Source organism: Solanum dulcamara, chromosome 9 (genome assembly GCF_947179165.1).
Source record: "Solanum dulcamara chromosome 9, daSolDulc1.2, whole genome shotgun sequence".
Lineage (NCBI taxonomy): Eukaryota > Viridiplantae > Streptophyta > Magnoliopsida > Solanales > Solanaceae > Solanum > Solanum dulcamara.
In genome coordinates this window covers 66,907,687-66,920,446 of record NC_077245.1, presented here as the reverse complement: position 1 = coordinate 66,920,446, position 12,760 = coordinate 66,907,687, and positions in this window count along the sequence as shown.

The following is a 12,760-nucleotide window of genomic DNA, read 5'->3' as shown; positions in this document are numbered from 1 at the left end:
TAAGTTGGGTATATTACACCAGTATGGAGTTGATTTCATGACTTTTCAGTTTCAAGGTAAGGCTAAGTAGTGATAGAGAGCCTTTGTGGAATGTCGAACGCCAATTTTGCCTCCACTCACTTGGGTTTAGTTATATAACCTGTTTTTGGAGAAGTATGTTTCTAGGACTCTGACAGATCCCAAGAGGGATGACAAAGACATTGTTGAGAAAAAGATGGCTTTTCCCGGATGAAATGAAAATTAGATTCATGTAACAGGAGAAAGATTTCCCATTTATGGATCTTGAGCAAAATGGCCTGAGTGTAGCTATTTATGAGGCTAAGTTCCATGCCTTGTTCAGATATGCTACCTAGTTGGTGACTATTCAGCAGGAGAGAATTCAGTTGTTCATCAAGGAATTGAATCTCGAGTTAGATGTATTTTTCAAAAAACCTCTGCAGATAGAAGCTTAAATGAAGTTACATACTTTGTGAAGAAAGTGGAAGGAGCTCGTCAGGATGGGCAGGCTAAGAAGCCCAAGAATACAGGTAACTTTAATATTTCTAACTCCAAAGGTTCGGGTAGGCCAGCATTTGAAGCTTAACCAATCCAGTCAGCTATGTCTGCTACTGTCGGTGGTTACTCAGGATGGTTAGGGAGCTTCATTGGCATCAGGCAGCAGGTTGTCCCTTGACCACAATTATTATAATTGTGGGGAACCAGGGCACATGAAGAGAAATTATCCCCACCCTTACATGACTGATCCCGTGTAGAAGCAAACTAGAGCAGTTATACCAACAGGGAGAGGTGATAATAGCAGAGGACATCCACAAGGTGGGCATAGAGGAAATCAGAGAGGCCATGAAGGCCATTAAAATTCTAATCCATGTAGAGGATCAGCACAACCAAGCAGAGAGTTTTTACGTCAAGATAATAAGGCCCAATTTTATGTTTTTTCAAGCAGGACAAAGGCTGAGGCGTCTGATGCAGTGATCATATTACTATTCTTGTCTGTGATTGGATAACTCTTGTCTTGTTTGATCTGAGTTCTACTTCCTCATATGTGTCAGTAGAGTTTGCCTTGGGTTTTGATGTGATTTGAGATATGCTTGATGCCCCAATCTAGTTTCCACCCCAGTTGAAGAATCTGTTGTAGTCACCCATGTCTATCATGCTTGTTCTATTATGTTTATGGGTTTTCAAACATGGACTGACTTGATGATCTTGGATATGACTAATTTTTAAGTGATCTTAGGAATGACTTGGTTGTCCCCTTATTATGTTGTGTTTAACTATAATGCTAAGACAGTGACTCTAGAGATTCAGGGTAGGGAAAGGTTAGAGTGGGAAGGGATTTACAAGCATAATCCATCTAAGGTCATATCTTTCATTCTGGCTAGAAAACTGGCTAATATTCGGGACGTCGAAGCAGAGTGCCCATCTATTGAGTCTATTTTTATAATGTCAGAGTTTACGGAGGTGTTTCCTGCTAATTAGCCTAGCATGCCTTTGGATAGAGATAAAGATTTTTATATTGACTAGGAGTTGGGCACTCGTCCAATCTTTATCCATCCTTATCGTATTGCTCCGGTTGAATTATGGGAGCTTAAGGCTCAAATCCAAGAACTCCTTGATAAAGGCTTCATCTGCCCTAGTTCTTCCCCGTGGGGTTCTCTGATCTTGTTTGGTAAGAAGAATGATGATAGTATGAGAATGTGCATAGACTATCGGCAATTGAACAGGGTCACCATTCAAAATTAGTACCCATTGCCTCATATAGATAATCTATTTGACCAATTTCAGGGTGCATCAGTATTTTCTAAAGGCAGAACCCATCGGTGGACCCTTAAAGTTGGCACCAACCTTCACTTAAACACCTTAACTAAGCTTTGTTCATTTTAGACACTTCAAAAAAGGTCCCGATGTGTCATTTTGACACTTTGTGCTTACTGAGCATAATGTGTGTGCAACACGAATATTAAGCGTGTTTGAGAAGTTTTTTTGTATAAATTTTTTCTCTTTCTTCTTCCTTCTCACTCTTTCTCTCTGCCATTATAGACTCACCCTTCATCACCACACAAATTTTGAGAAAACTTATAACTTTTGTTGAGTTTTTACACTAAATTTTTTCTTCTTTCTTGAAAATCAAATTTAATTTTTTATCCATCATTTAATACTAATATCTTTCACTGCAATTATAATGACTTCTCGTAAAAATGGAAAAAAAGGAAAAAAAATATATAACAGCAGAAGAAAAAAGAAGATGGAGGAAATGGGTTGGGAGAAGGGGAGATTATATATAGAAAATGGAAAAGATGATAAAATAAAATTAAAAAACAGGAATGAAATAAGTAAGAAGAAAAAAATAATAATTTCAAGGAATAAAATAAGAAGAAGATGAATAACAAAAACTGAGAATGAAATTGCTAGAGATTCTCATATTTTTGCTGAAGTTTGGGAAGAAGAAGATGAAGAAAGGGGGTGTGGGGCCATGAGATTAGAGATTTGGAGAAACAAAAGAATTAAAAGTGAATTTTTCCTTTTTCTTTTTTAAAAATACACGTGTCACATACAAATTGATCTATTTTTTCATGTAGAGGCATTTGTCAATACGCGCTTAACTGGATCTGAGAATATAAAAAAAGTATCAAAATAACACAGCGTGGCGCTACATAAGGTATTTAAAATGAACAAAGTCTGATTAAGGTGTCTAAGCGAAATTTGGTACAAACTTTAGGGGGGTTATTGATAGGTTAGGCCTTTTCTAAAATTGATCTAAGGTCTGATTACCATTAGCTAGAGATTATGCCGAGGGATATACCTAAAACGACATTCAAAACTCGGTATAAGCACTATGAGTTCTTGGTAATGTCATTTGGGTTGACCAATGCACCTGCATCCTTCATGGGTGTTATGAATGAGATATTCAAACCACTCCTGGATTCTTTTGTAATCGTATTCATAGATGACACTTTGGTCTATTCAAAGAGTAAGGAAGAACATGTAGACTATTTTCATATTATTCTGGGAGTCCTGGGGAAACAGAAATTGTATGCAAAATTTTCGAAGTGTGAATTCTAGTTGTCTTTTGTGGTCTTTTTTGGATATGTGGTTTCAAAATAAAGGGTGATGGTAGATCCCTAAATGATTGAAGCAGTCAAAAATTGGGTCCGGCTTAGTTTTGTGACTAAGGTTAGGAGTTTTGTGGGTCTTGGCAGCTATTACAGTCTCATCCAACCACATCACTTATTCTGACACTACCAGTTAAAGGTAAGGATTTTATTATTTATTGTGATGCTTTATAGTGTTGATTGGGTGATGTGTTGATGCAGGTAAGAATGTCATAACTTATGCCTCACGAAAGTTGAAGGTTCATGAGAGAAACTAGCTGATGCATGATTTGGAGTTGGTAGCAGTAGTATTTGCCCTCAAGATCTGGCGACATTATCTGTATGGCGTCAAGTGTGTTGTGTTACTAATCATCATAGTCTAAAACATATGTTAACTCATAAAAACTTGAATTTGAGACAATGAAAGTGGATGGAGCTTCTTAAAGATTATGATGTCACCATCCAATATCATACAAGTAAGTCTAATATGGTGGCAAACGCATTAAGCCAAAAATCGGTGAGTATAGGTAGTTTAGCTTGTTTGAGTATTTTTAAGAGACCCTTGGCTAGAGAGATTCATACCTTGGAGACCAAGTTCATAAAGTTAGTCATCTCAGAGAAAGGTGGGGTGCTAGCCATTATAGACGTTAGGCCCACTTTTATTGAAAAGATTCAGGCCAAGAAATTTGAAGATGAGAGCTTGAATAAGCTTTGCAGGAAGACAGTGTATGGAAAAACATCGAATGTATTTCCTAATGTAGGTGGGTGCTCAATTCTAGGGGAAGAATTTGTGTTCCTCGATGGATGACTTGATTCAAAAGTTGGTGATAGAGTCTCATGGTTCGCGGTACTCTATCCATCTGGGTAGACTAAGATGTATCGGGACATGAAGTGCCTTTATTGGTGGCCTGGCATGAAGAAAGACATAGCTGAGTTTATGTCTAAGAGTCAAAATTGTCAGCAAGTGAAGTATAAGAATCAAAGACCTGCAGGTTTATTTCAGAGGATGCCCATTCCTGAATGAAAGTGGGAATGGATAGCTATGGATTTTGTGGTGGGTCTTCCTAAGACCTTGGAAAAGTTTGACTCCATTTGGGTTGTGCTTGACAGATTGACGAAGTCAGCCCACTTCATTCTGTTTAGAGTGGATTATAATCCTCAGCAGTTGGCAAGACTTATATGAAAGAGATATTAAAGTTGCACGGGGTGCCCCTTTCTATCATCTCAGACTATGGTACGCAGTTTACATCAAAGTTTTGGGGAAATTGCATGATGAGTTAGGGACTCAATTCATTTTCAGTATAGCGTTCCATCCACAAACTGATGGGCAGTCAAAAAGAACAATTCAGGTGTTGTAAGACATGTTAAGAGGATATGTAATTGACTTTGGAGGACATTGGGATAAATTCCTACCTTTATGTGAGTTCTCCTATAACAATAGTTATCACTCCAACATTAAGATGACACCCTTCGAAGCACTTCACGGGAGGGGATGCAGATCACCCATCGGGTGGTTTGAGGCTGGATATGTGAAACCTTTAGGGGTTGATCTGGTAAGGAATGCTTAGAATAAGGTAAGAAGTATCAGATCTAAGCTTCTGGTAATCAAGGTCAATAGAAAGAGTGCGCAGATTGAAAGGGTGAGGGATCTGAAATTTTAGGTGGGCAAACAGGTTCTTCTGATGGTGTCACCCATAAAGGGTATGATGATATTCGGCAAGAAAGGCAAGCTTAATCCTCTCTATATTAGCCCATTAAAGATTCTTGATTATGTAGGGTTAGTGGCTTATAAGTTGTCTCTACCGCTTAGCCTATCTAGATCCCATTTAGTGTTACATATATCCATGTTGAAGAAGTACCATGGGAATGGACATAACATCATTAAGTAGGACTCGGTCTTATTAGACAAAGATCTTCAGAATAAAGAAGAACTGGTTGCAATTTTGATCGTGATGTCCGAAAGTTGAAGACTAAAGAGATTTAAGTCGGTAAAGATTCAACGGAAGAACCATCCACTTGAGGAAGCTACTTGGGAAGCCTAGAAGGTCATGTGAGATAAGTATCTGGTTGTTTGATGATTCAGGTACTACTTTATTCTTGCCTTACCCAGTTTTCCTATTTTGATCACTCGGAGATGAGTAATGAGTAAATTGGTATCTATTGTAATGACCTGATCCCATAATTATGGATAGGCCAATGGGGAAGGAATCTAGGCCAGATCTTTCTAAGTAGTAACTTGAAAATTTTAAGCCTAAGCCAGACTTGTATAAAATTTAAGTCAATTGAGGTGTGGGGTATTCTGATAATAGATGGGGGATTTAACTATGAATTCAATCATTAAAGTTGCTAACCAAGACGTTAAGGAGCCTGATCGACTTTACGAAATCTTCAGGCAAGTAGAACTCCCGTAATTGATCTTAGCATAAAAGAGTTATTTAGAAAGTCAAGGTTTGAGGGTGTATTATGAAATGAAGGTTGGGGACGCAAATCCTAAATTTCTGTCTCTGCGCAACATGTCATGGTGGAATTATTCTCTCTATAGTGGGGCCACCATGGATAGGTAACTAGCGCCATGGCGGGACAGTGGCAGATTTAAAAGGAGAAAAGTTCTAAAACATTATTTTCTGCAATTCTCATTTTTGGAGAGAAAAAGGATGACCTAGGGCTATTCCTTTCATTTTTCCACTCATTCTTGTGCCAAAGGTAAATGAAATACTTTCATAACTTGTATTTTGATTCTTTGAACCTAGAATACGTGGTAAATATCTTAGAGCAGTGTTTTTCGCCTGAATTTAATGGTGGGAAATATCCCTAGTTGGGTGATAGGATCATGAACTTGGACAAAGGTTGGTAATTTAATATAAACCGGATAAATTAGGCCATTCTCATTGATTCTTTGCATTAATTATTTGTCGTAGACCAAGAACAAGCCAAGAGACTCCGGAAAGGGAAAGCCCTAGTTCTTTAAGAGCATTCAGGCTTGGTTTCGAGGTAGGTAATAATTTATTTCATGTTTGTGTTATAAATGCCTGTTAACTGATAGTATAGCATGCATGTATGTTACTAGGTAAAAATGTAATGAACTTAATGAAATGACTATTATGATCAACTGCATGGAAAGAATCAGATACTTAATTGTGCAAGTTTATGAACTATCATTGTGATTTTGATTATAATTTTGGTTGTTGGATTGGGTATCATGCTGATACATATTGGATCGGGTGTCATGCCGACAAATAATTGGATCGAGTACCATGCTACTACGTATTGGATTAGGTGTCACATCGATATTTGATTGGGTACAATGTTGATATAAACTATTAATGGGTTCCATGAGAAGACCATTGTTGACTGTTATATTTGAGATTGACACCGTAAAATTGTTTATTATTGATTAAATGATAGTTGACAATGTGTTTTTGTGTATGACTATCTTTACTATGTTATAGTTACTTATGTATATTACACTTACTGGGCTGGCCGCGTGATTTTATCAGTACACCATGGACTACGTGTACTGATATTGTACTTGCTCTTTCCTTTTTTAGTACAACGCATCTTCAGACGGCTGGTGACAAACATCAACTAGGAGACCACTGACTGTTTGAATCCAAGGGTAAGCCAGTTCTTTCAAGCTGTCGTGGATTCCTCTAAGATCTTAGTCCTATCTTTTTTAGCTTAGACCTTTCAGACTTTAGTTATTTTAGTGTTTTTGGGGTAGCATCCTCTTGCTCTTAGACTTTCTATGTAGTAGTTTTGGTACAATAATTTTTAGGTTCTAGGGGAGTTGACTTCCGTATGTTTGACTATATTATGTTTGTCTTTTTAATTCTTGAGTTTATGGGAACTCATTCTAAAATTTATATGAAAACTATATTTTTATATTTTTAATTGCCTATTCTGTGTTAGGATTTTAGTTGGGATATAGTATTAGTTCTCCCATCGGAGAGTTAGTGTGGGTGCTACTCGCGATCTGATTTGGGTCGTGACAACCCTACTCAACATAGGTCATAATTTTTACTCCCTTGAACAATAAGGTTTTCCATGATATATTTGTATGTTATTTACAATACTCTTTTAGTTGTACTTACAGAACCTATTCAGGCCCCACTTATGAGATTTCAGAAGATATGTTGTTGTTGTTATTTAAAAAACATGTTCCTTAAGCTGAACAATAATATAACACCCCCGAAGTCCTTAGCCTAAACTAACGCTGAATGATCTCAAAATTTGCACTAGAGGCTGGCCACAAGACCCTTTATGGGCCGTATTAATCTTTACGATCCATGAAGAGTGCCCGTGAAGAGGCCTAGCAAGTGGGAGATAGGTTAAAAAGGGACCAAAGAAGGCTCTATGGCTCGTGGTGCTTTTCACAGTCCGTGAAGCCCACCATGAGCCCGACCCCCATGACCCTTGAGATATACAGGGACCACAAGTGAGGACCATGCCCTGTGGTGACCACCATGAGCTGTGGTGGTCTTCGTGGTGGCCACCTCTCCCCAATCCATCCCGACTCCAAGGACAGGACACCTACCACGAACTGTGGAAAGCGTCACGAGCCATGGTGGCCTTCCGTGGAGAATGCCCACCCAGTTTTAATAAAGAGCATTTCGATCTTTTTCCACTTTTTTTCAACCGAACTCTGCACGTTCAGGGACTAAATATCAGTCCCTTATCATACCCAATAGGGTTTTTCTCTCAATCACACTTGTATTTTCTTTAGAGAAGCAATTGGACAAAAGAAAGAAAGCTAGGGTTCAAGGTCTTTGAGCAATCCCTCCGAGTTTCGATCGTTCCCTCCAACTTTCAAGTATGTAAGGATAAATTAAAACATTGATTTTGTTCCTACATGTGTCCATGATTATGATAGATTGATTGTGAATAAACTGAGTCTCTATGATTGTGTCTTTTTGAGAATTCCTTTCTAAAATCTAACATGTTTTACTGATTATTGAGAAATTAAGGCTTTTCTACAAACTAGTTCCTTGAATAAATAATTTGGACTACTTATTTCATAAACCCCAATCGAATATTAATAGATATTCCATGTATATGTTTAAGGGTTGAGTCTAGAGCCTTGAATTTGTGAATGTGTGATTGGAATTGGTATGTGAGTATGATGATAGTGTTGATAAAATTGATAGTCCTTAATATTTTTATAATTGAACCCAAGTAAATGGTCTCAACTGAATGTTGTCATAAATGATTGTCCAAACTTCTCTTAAATAAATGATTGGGAATGGTTAGAAATTTAATTGGTTGAAAGGATTGGTTTGATAGAACTGATGAACTGACAAGAGTCTATTTGAGACTTGCTAATTTGGTTTGATTTGGATCAATTGTCTTATGAGCTTTGAGTCTTGGGAGGAGTATCGAGCACCGAATTGGATAAAGAGTAAGTAATAACTCAAACTCAATAACTACGTCGCCAAACATAGGAAATAATTAAACCGCTAAATCGGATATTTTCTAAGTTATTATCCTGACATGATAGAACTCGATTGGTTTTAGACCCATGATTGGGTTATTTTTCCTTACCCTGGCAAGGTATTGAATGAATGTGGCAACAATGTCGACTTATTGTATTTTCACTGACTCATAAATGATGGTTGTTGAATAAGAGAAACTACCATACATATCTTGATAAGTACTCTGATTAGATTGAATTGTATATGATTGGTCTCTATCTAAATCTTATTATTTCTTTAGATTTAGGACATCTTGATTGAGTTATTCACCTTTCTGATTTGAGATATTTAAACTGATTTGATTCTACCTATATGTATATTTCATCTTTTCATTTTATATACTAGTACATTTTATATACTGATGTCATTTGGCCTGCATCATTTCATAATGCAGATAAAGGTGTTAGAGATCCTTAACAGGTGTATCTTTGAAGATCATTTCTATCCTTAGATTTTGTGAGTCCTCCATGCATCCGTAGGTACTCTTGATTGTTATCTTTCCCTTTGAATATTTCCTTTTGGGTATGTGTGTACTTGTCATTGGAACCTTCTTGATAGTATTAGAGGCTTCATAGACAGACAGTGATGTTGTTGAGTTATTGTTCTAGATTTCTAAACTATTCTTTGACATGGAGTTGAGTTATGATTTAGTTTAAATACGTTATTCTTTCATGAGTTGTTAATTTGATTTGGCCACGTGACAGTCCCTTTTTCCTATTCTTGAAGTCTTCCGCTGAATAAATGAATGTGTGCTTGACCAAGTGGTTCGCTTGAGGACCACCAATGGTCTTTGAGTATCGGACACGCTTAGGGTACCCTCTCGAGGCATGATAAACCTGGTATCAGAGCATGGTTCAAGATCTTAGAGAGTTTATGAAGTTGTATCTAGTAGAGACTTGCTTATGGGTGTATCGTGCACCACACCTATAATTAGGAGGATATAAGACATTAGGATTTATTTAACATCTTTCACATTCTTATTTCATGCTAAAGATTCTAACTCTAAAAGTTCCTTCTTAATTCGTGTGTTACATGTTTGTAGATAATGCCTCCAAAGCGCACCACTAGCCAGAGGAATGCCGCCAATACTGAGGTTCTACAATCTGAGATGCCCCCACCATCTAGCGTAAGAACTAGGGGTTGACCCGCAAGGTCTACTGAGGCACCCCAATAGCTTATTATTCAGCCTGCGTCAACTTCAGAGGCCAATTTCTGAGAAGCGATTGTTATGCTCACTCAGTTGGTAGCTGCTCAAAATGGTAGGCAGAGTTCACCAGCTCCTAGCTCAAGTTCTCAAGACTCATCTATTAAAACGAAGATTAGAGACTTCTTGAGAATGAACCCACCCATTTTCATGGGTTCTAAGGCTAAAGAGGACCCCCGAAACTTTATCGATGAGATGTGGAAAATACTAAAAGCAATGTATGCTATTGAAATTGAGAGGGCTGAGTTAGTTTCTTATCAGCTCAAAGATATGGTGAACCTGTGGTATAACCAATGGAAAGAAGGTAGAGGTGAGAATGTGGAGTCTGCTATTTGGGATGAGTTTTGTCACGCCCCGGGAGGGTACCCTGGACGTAATCAGCACTCACAAAACAATTTTTGGCTCCCAAGCGAACCACATAGCCTGATCACACATCCGTTCATTTATTCAATCAGCGGAAGACTTAAAATAAAGAGAAATATTTGGCAGGCAACTCCAATTGTCAGTCTAACTTAAAAAATAAAGGCCATAGGCCAATAAGTCAAACTTCAATCTTCATCATTAAAATAGTTTGACAAGAATAATTTCAAGAAAATAAATACTCAATCGACCCATAACTATCTAGTCTATGAAGCCTCTATCACTACTATCTAATTGGTGCCAATGACATGTTCATGTCTACCTCAAATTAAAATGGAAAGGGCTAACTCGACGCAAGAATCCATAAGCGGTGTCCTCCGAATGTAGGGAAGGACTCACCAATACGCTGAGTGTGTATAGATCCTCAATGGTGCTTCTATTGACGATCTCTTAAACCTGTCTCTGCATCATGAAATGATGCAGGTCCAAATGGACGTCAGTACATGGAATGTACAAGTATGTAATATGGCAGAATGAAACATACCTCAAGAAAGAATAACGTTGGTTCAAATATCTCCAAATCAGAAAGATAAAAGAGACTCAAATAAGGCGTCATAAGTCTAAAGTAAGAATACAGTTCAATCAAATCATTTACAATTCGATCCCATCAAATCACACACCACTCTATTCAACCCAATCACACATCATTATATTAAATCCAATCCAATCATACATTATCCGATCACATATCATTTAATCCAATCCACCACATATCACCTACTCCAATATAATCATACACAATCCAATCATATATCATACAATCGAATCCAATCTGATCATTTACAATCAGCTCAACAATCAACTCAAAGGACTCAACTCAAAGGACTCGACTCAATAAATATGCACATTGAATTATGCAATGTTTTACAATTCAACTCAATCATCTCCAATCATAATCAAGCCAATCATATCAAGCACAATCCATACAATTGAGAGTTTCTCTAACCGACAACCATCACCATATGAGCGAGTGATAGTACAACAAGCCGACGTTGTTGCCACATCCGTTTATACCTTGCCAGGGTATGAACGAATCAACCAATCATGGATCCAATCCAACCAAGTCCTATAATGTCAAGACAAATATTTTGGGGAAGCATCCGACTTTAACGGTTCAATCCCCTCCTACGTTTGGGGACGTAGTTTATTGGTTCGAGTATGGACTATACTCTTACCCAATTCTGTGCTCGATACTCCTCTCAAGACTCAATATGCTCATATCTATCAAGTAAGTAAAATACTCAAAATGCTTATTTAGTCTCATCGGACTCTTTCAAATCAACTCATTTAGTCTCATTGGACTCTTTTCAAAACTCAATCAAATCTGGCCTCATTAGACCTTCTTCCAAATCGACTCATCTCAAATCATCCAACTCTTGTCTTTAAAAGCTATACAATCTCAGAAAAAAATCGACATTTTAAAGTAAAAATACTCAACTCACTTATACTCAAAATACTCGTGTTCAAAAATAATTAAAAGACTTCTCAAACTCAACTCATGCTTAAACTCTTTTCGAATCATAAACGAAAATAATTACTCTTTAAACTCAAAATAGTGTATAAATAGTTTATGCAAAAATGGTTCCAAAAATCATTTATTTTCAAAATGCTCATAAGACTCCAATTACATCAAATTAGGTAAATCACATATCACATAATCACATTAGACTCCAATCCACTTCATCACACAACATCCTCATCAACATAACCTCTTCATTCACATCATCATCAAATATCATCATCACATCATCATCATATATCATCATTCTCACCATTATCAAACATCACCATCCACGTCATTATCAAATACTATTATCACATCGATCGTCAAACATTTACTCCACAATCCTTATTTTAGTCCTATGTTCAATTTATAGAAACAAAGAGGCATGCTCAACTATCCAATTCATTCTTTTCATCCAATCAATACATATATGCACAAAACCATCCACCTCAACCTCAAGACAATCATGACAAAGAAATCTCATCTTGGGTTCATGAGAATGAAACATGAATCCATACTCCCAACAAAACTCAACTCAAGAATATCATCAACACCTATAAATCTATATATAAAGATACATTTGTAGTTAATAATATGAAAAATAACTATTTAGTAACTCAATTCATTAAAATCATCAATCAACCATTTGTATCTAAAAATATTCCATAGTTTAGGGAAAACTTTCAAGAAAACCTTTCTAGAAGGCGCAACTCTTTCACAACTCCTAACCAACACATCTATGGGCATATGGAAGAACTCAATCCATATTTTAGGTTAGCCTTACATACCTTGTTTGAAGACTTTGAAGAAACCTTGATGTTAGGCCTTCAATGGAAGGCTTGAATTCTTGAAGCTCTTGGGACAAATCTTTGTTGAAAATGGAGAAGAAGAAGAGGATGAAGAAGAGAGAGTTTTCTAGGGCTTTTCTAGAGAAAGAGAGAGGCTGCAAATTGTGATCCCAAAATTCTCAAGGATGATACATATATAATTTAGCTGAATTCCCAAATTGCCCCTTCTTAAAAGTTCTGAAAATAGGCAAAAATGCTCCTGGCGCGATAGTGGCGCATCGCGCCAG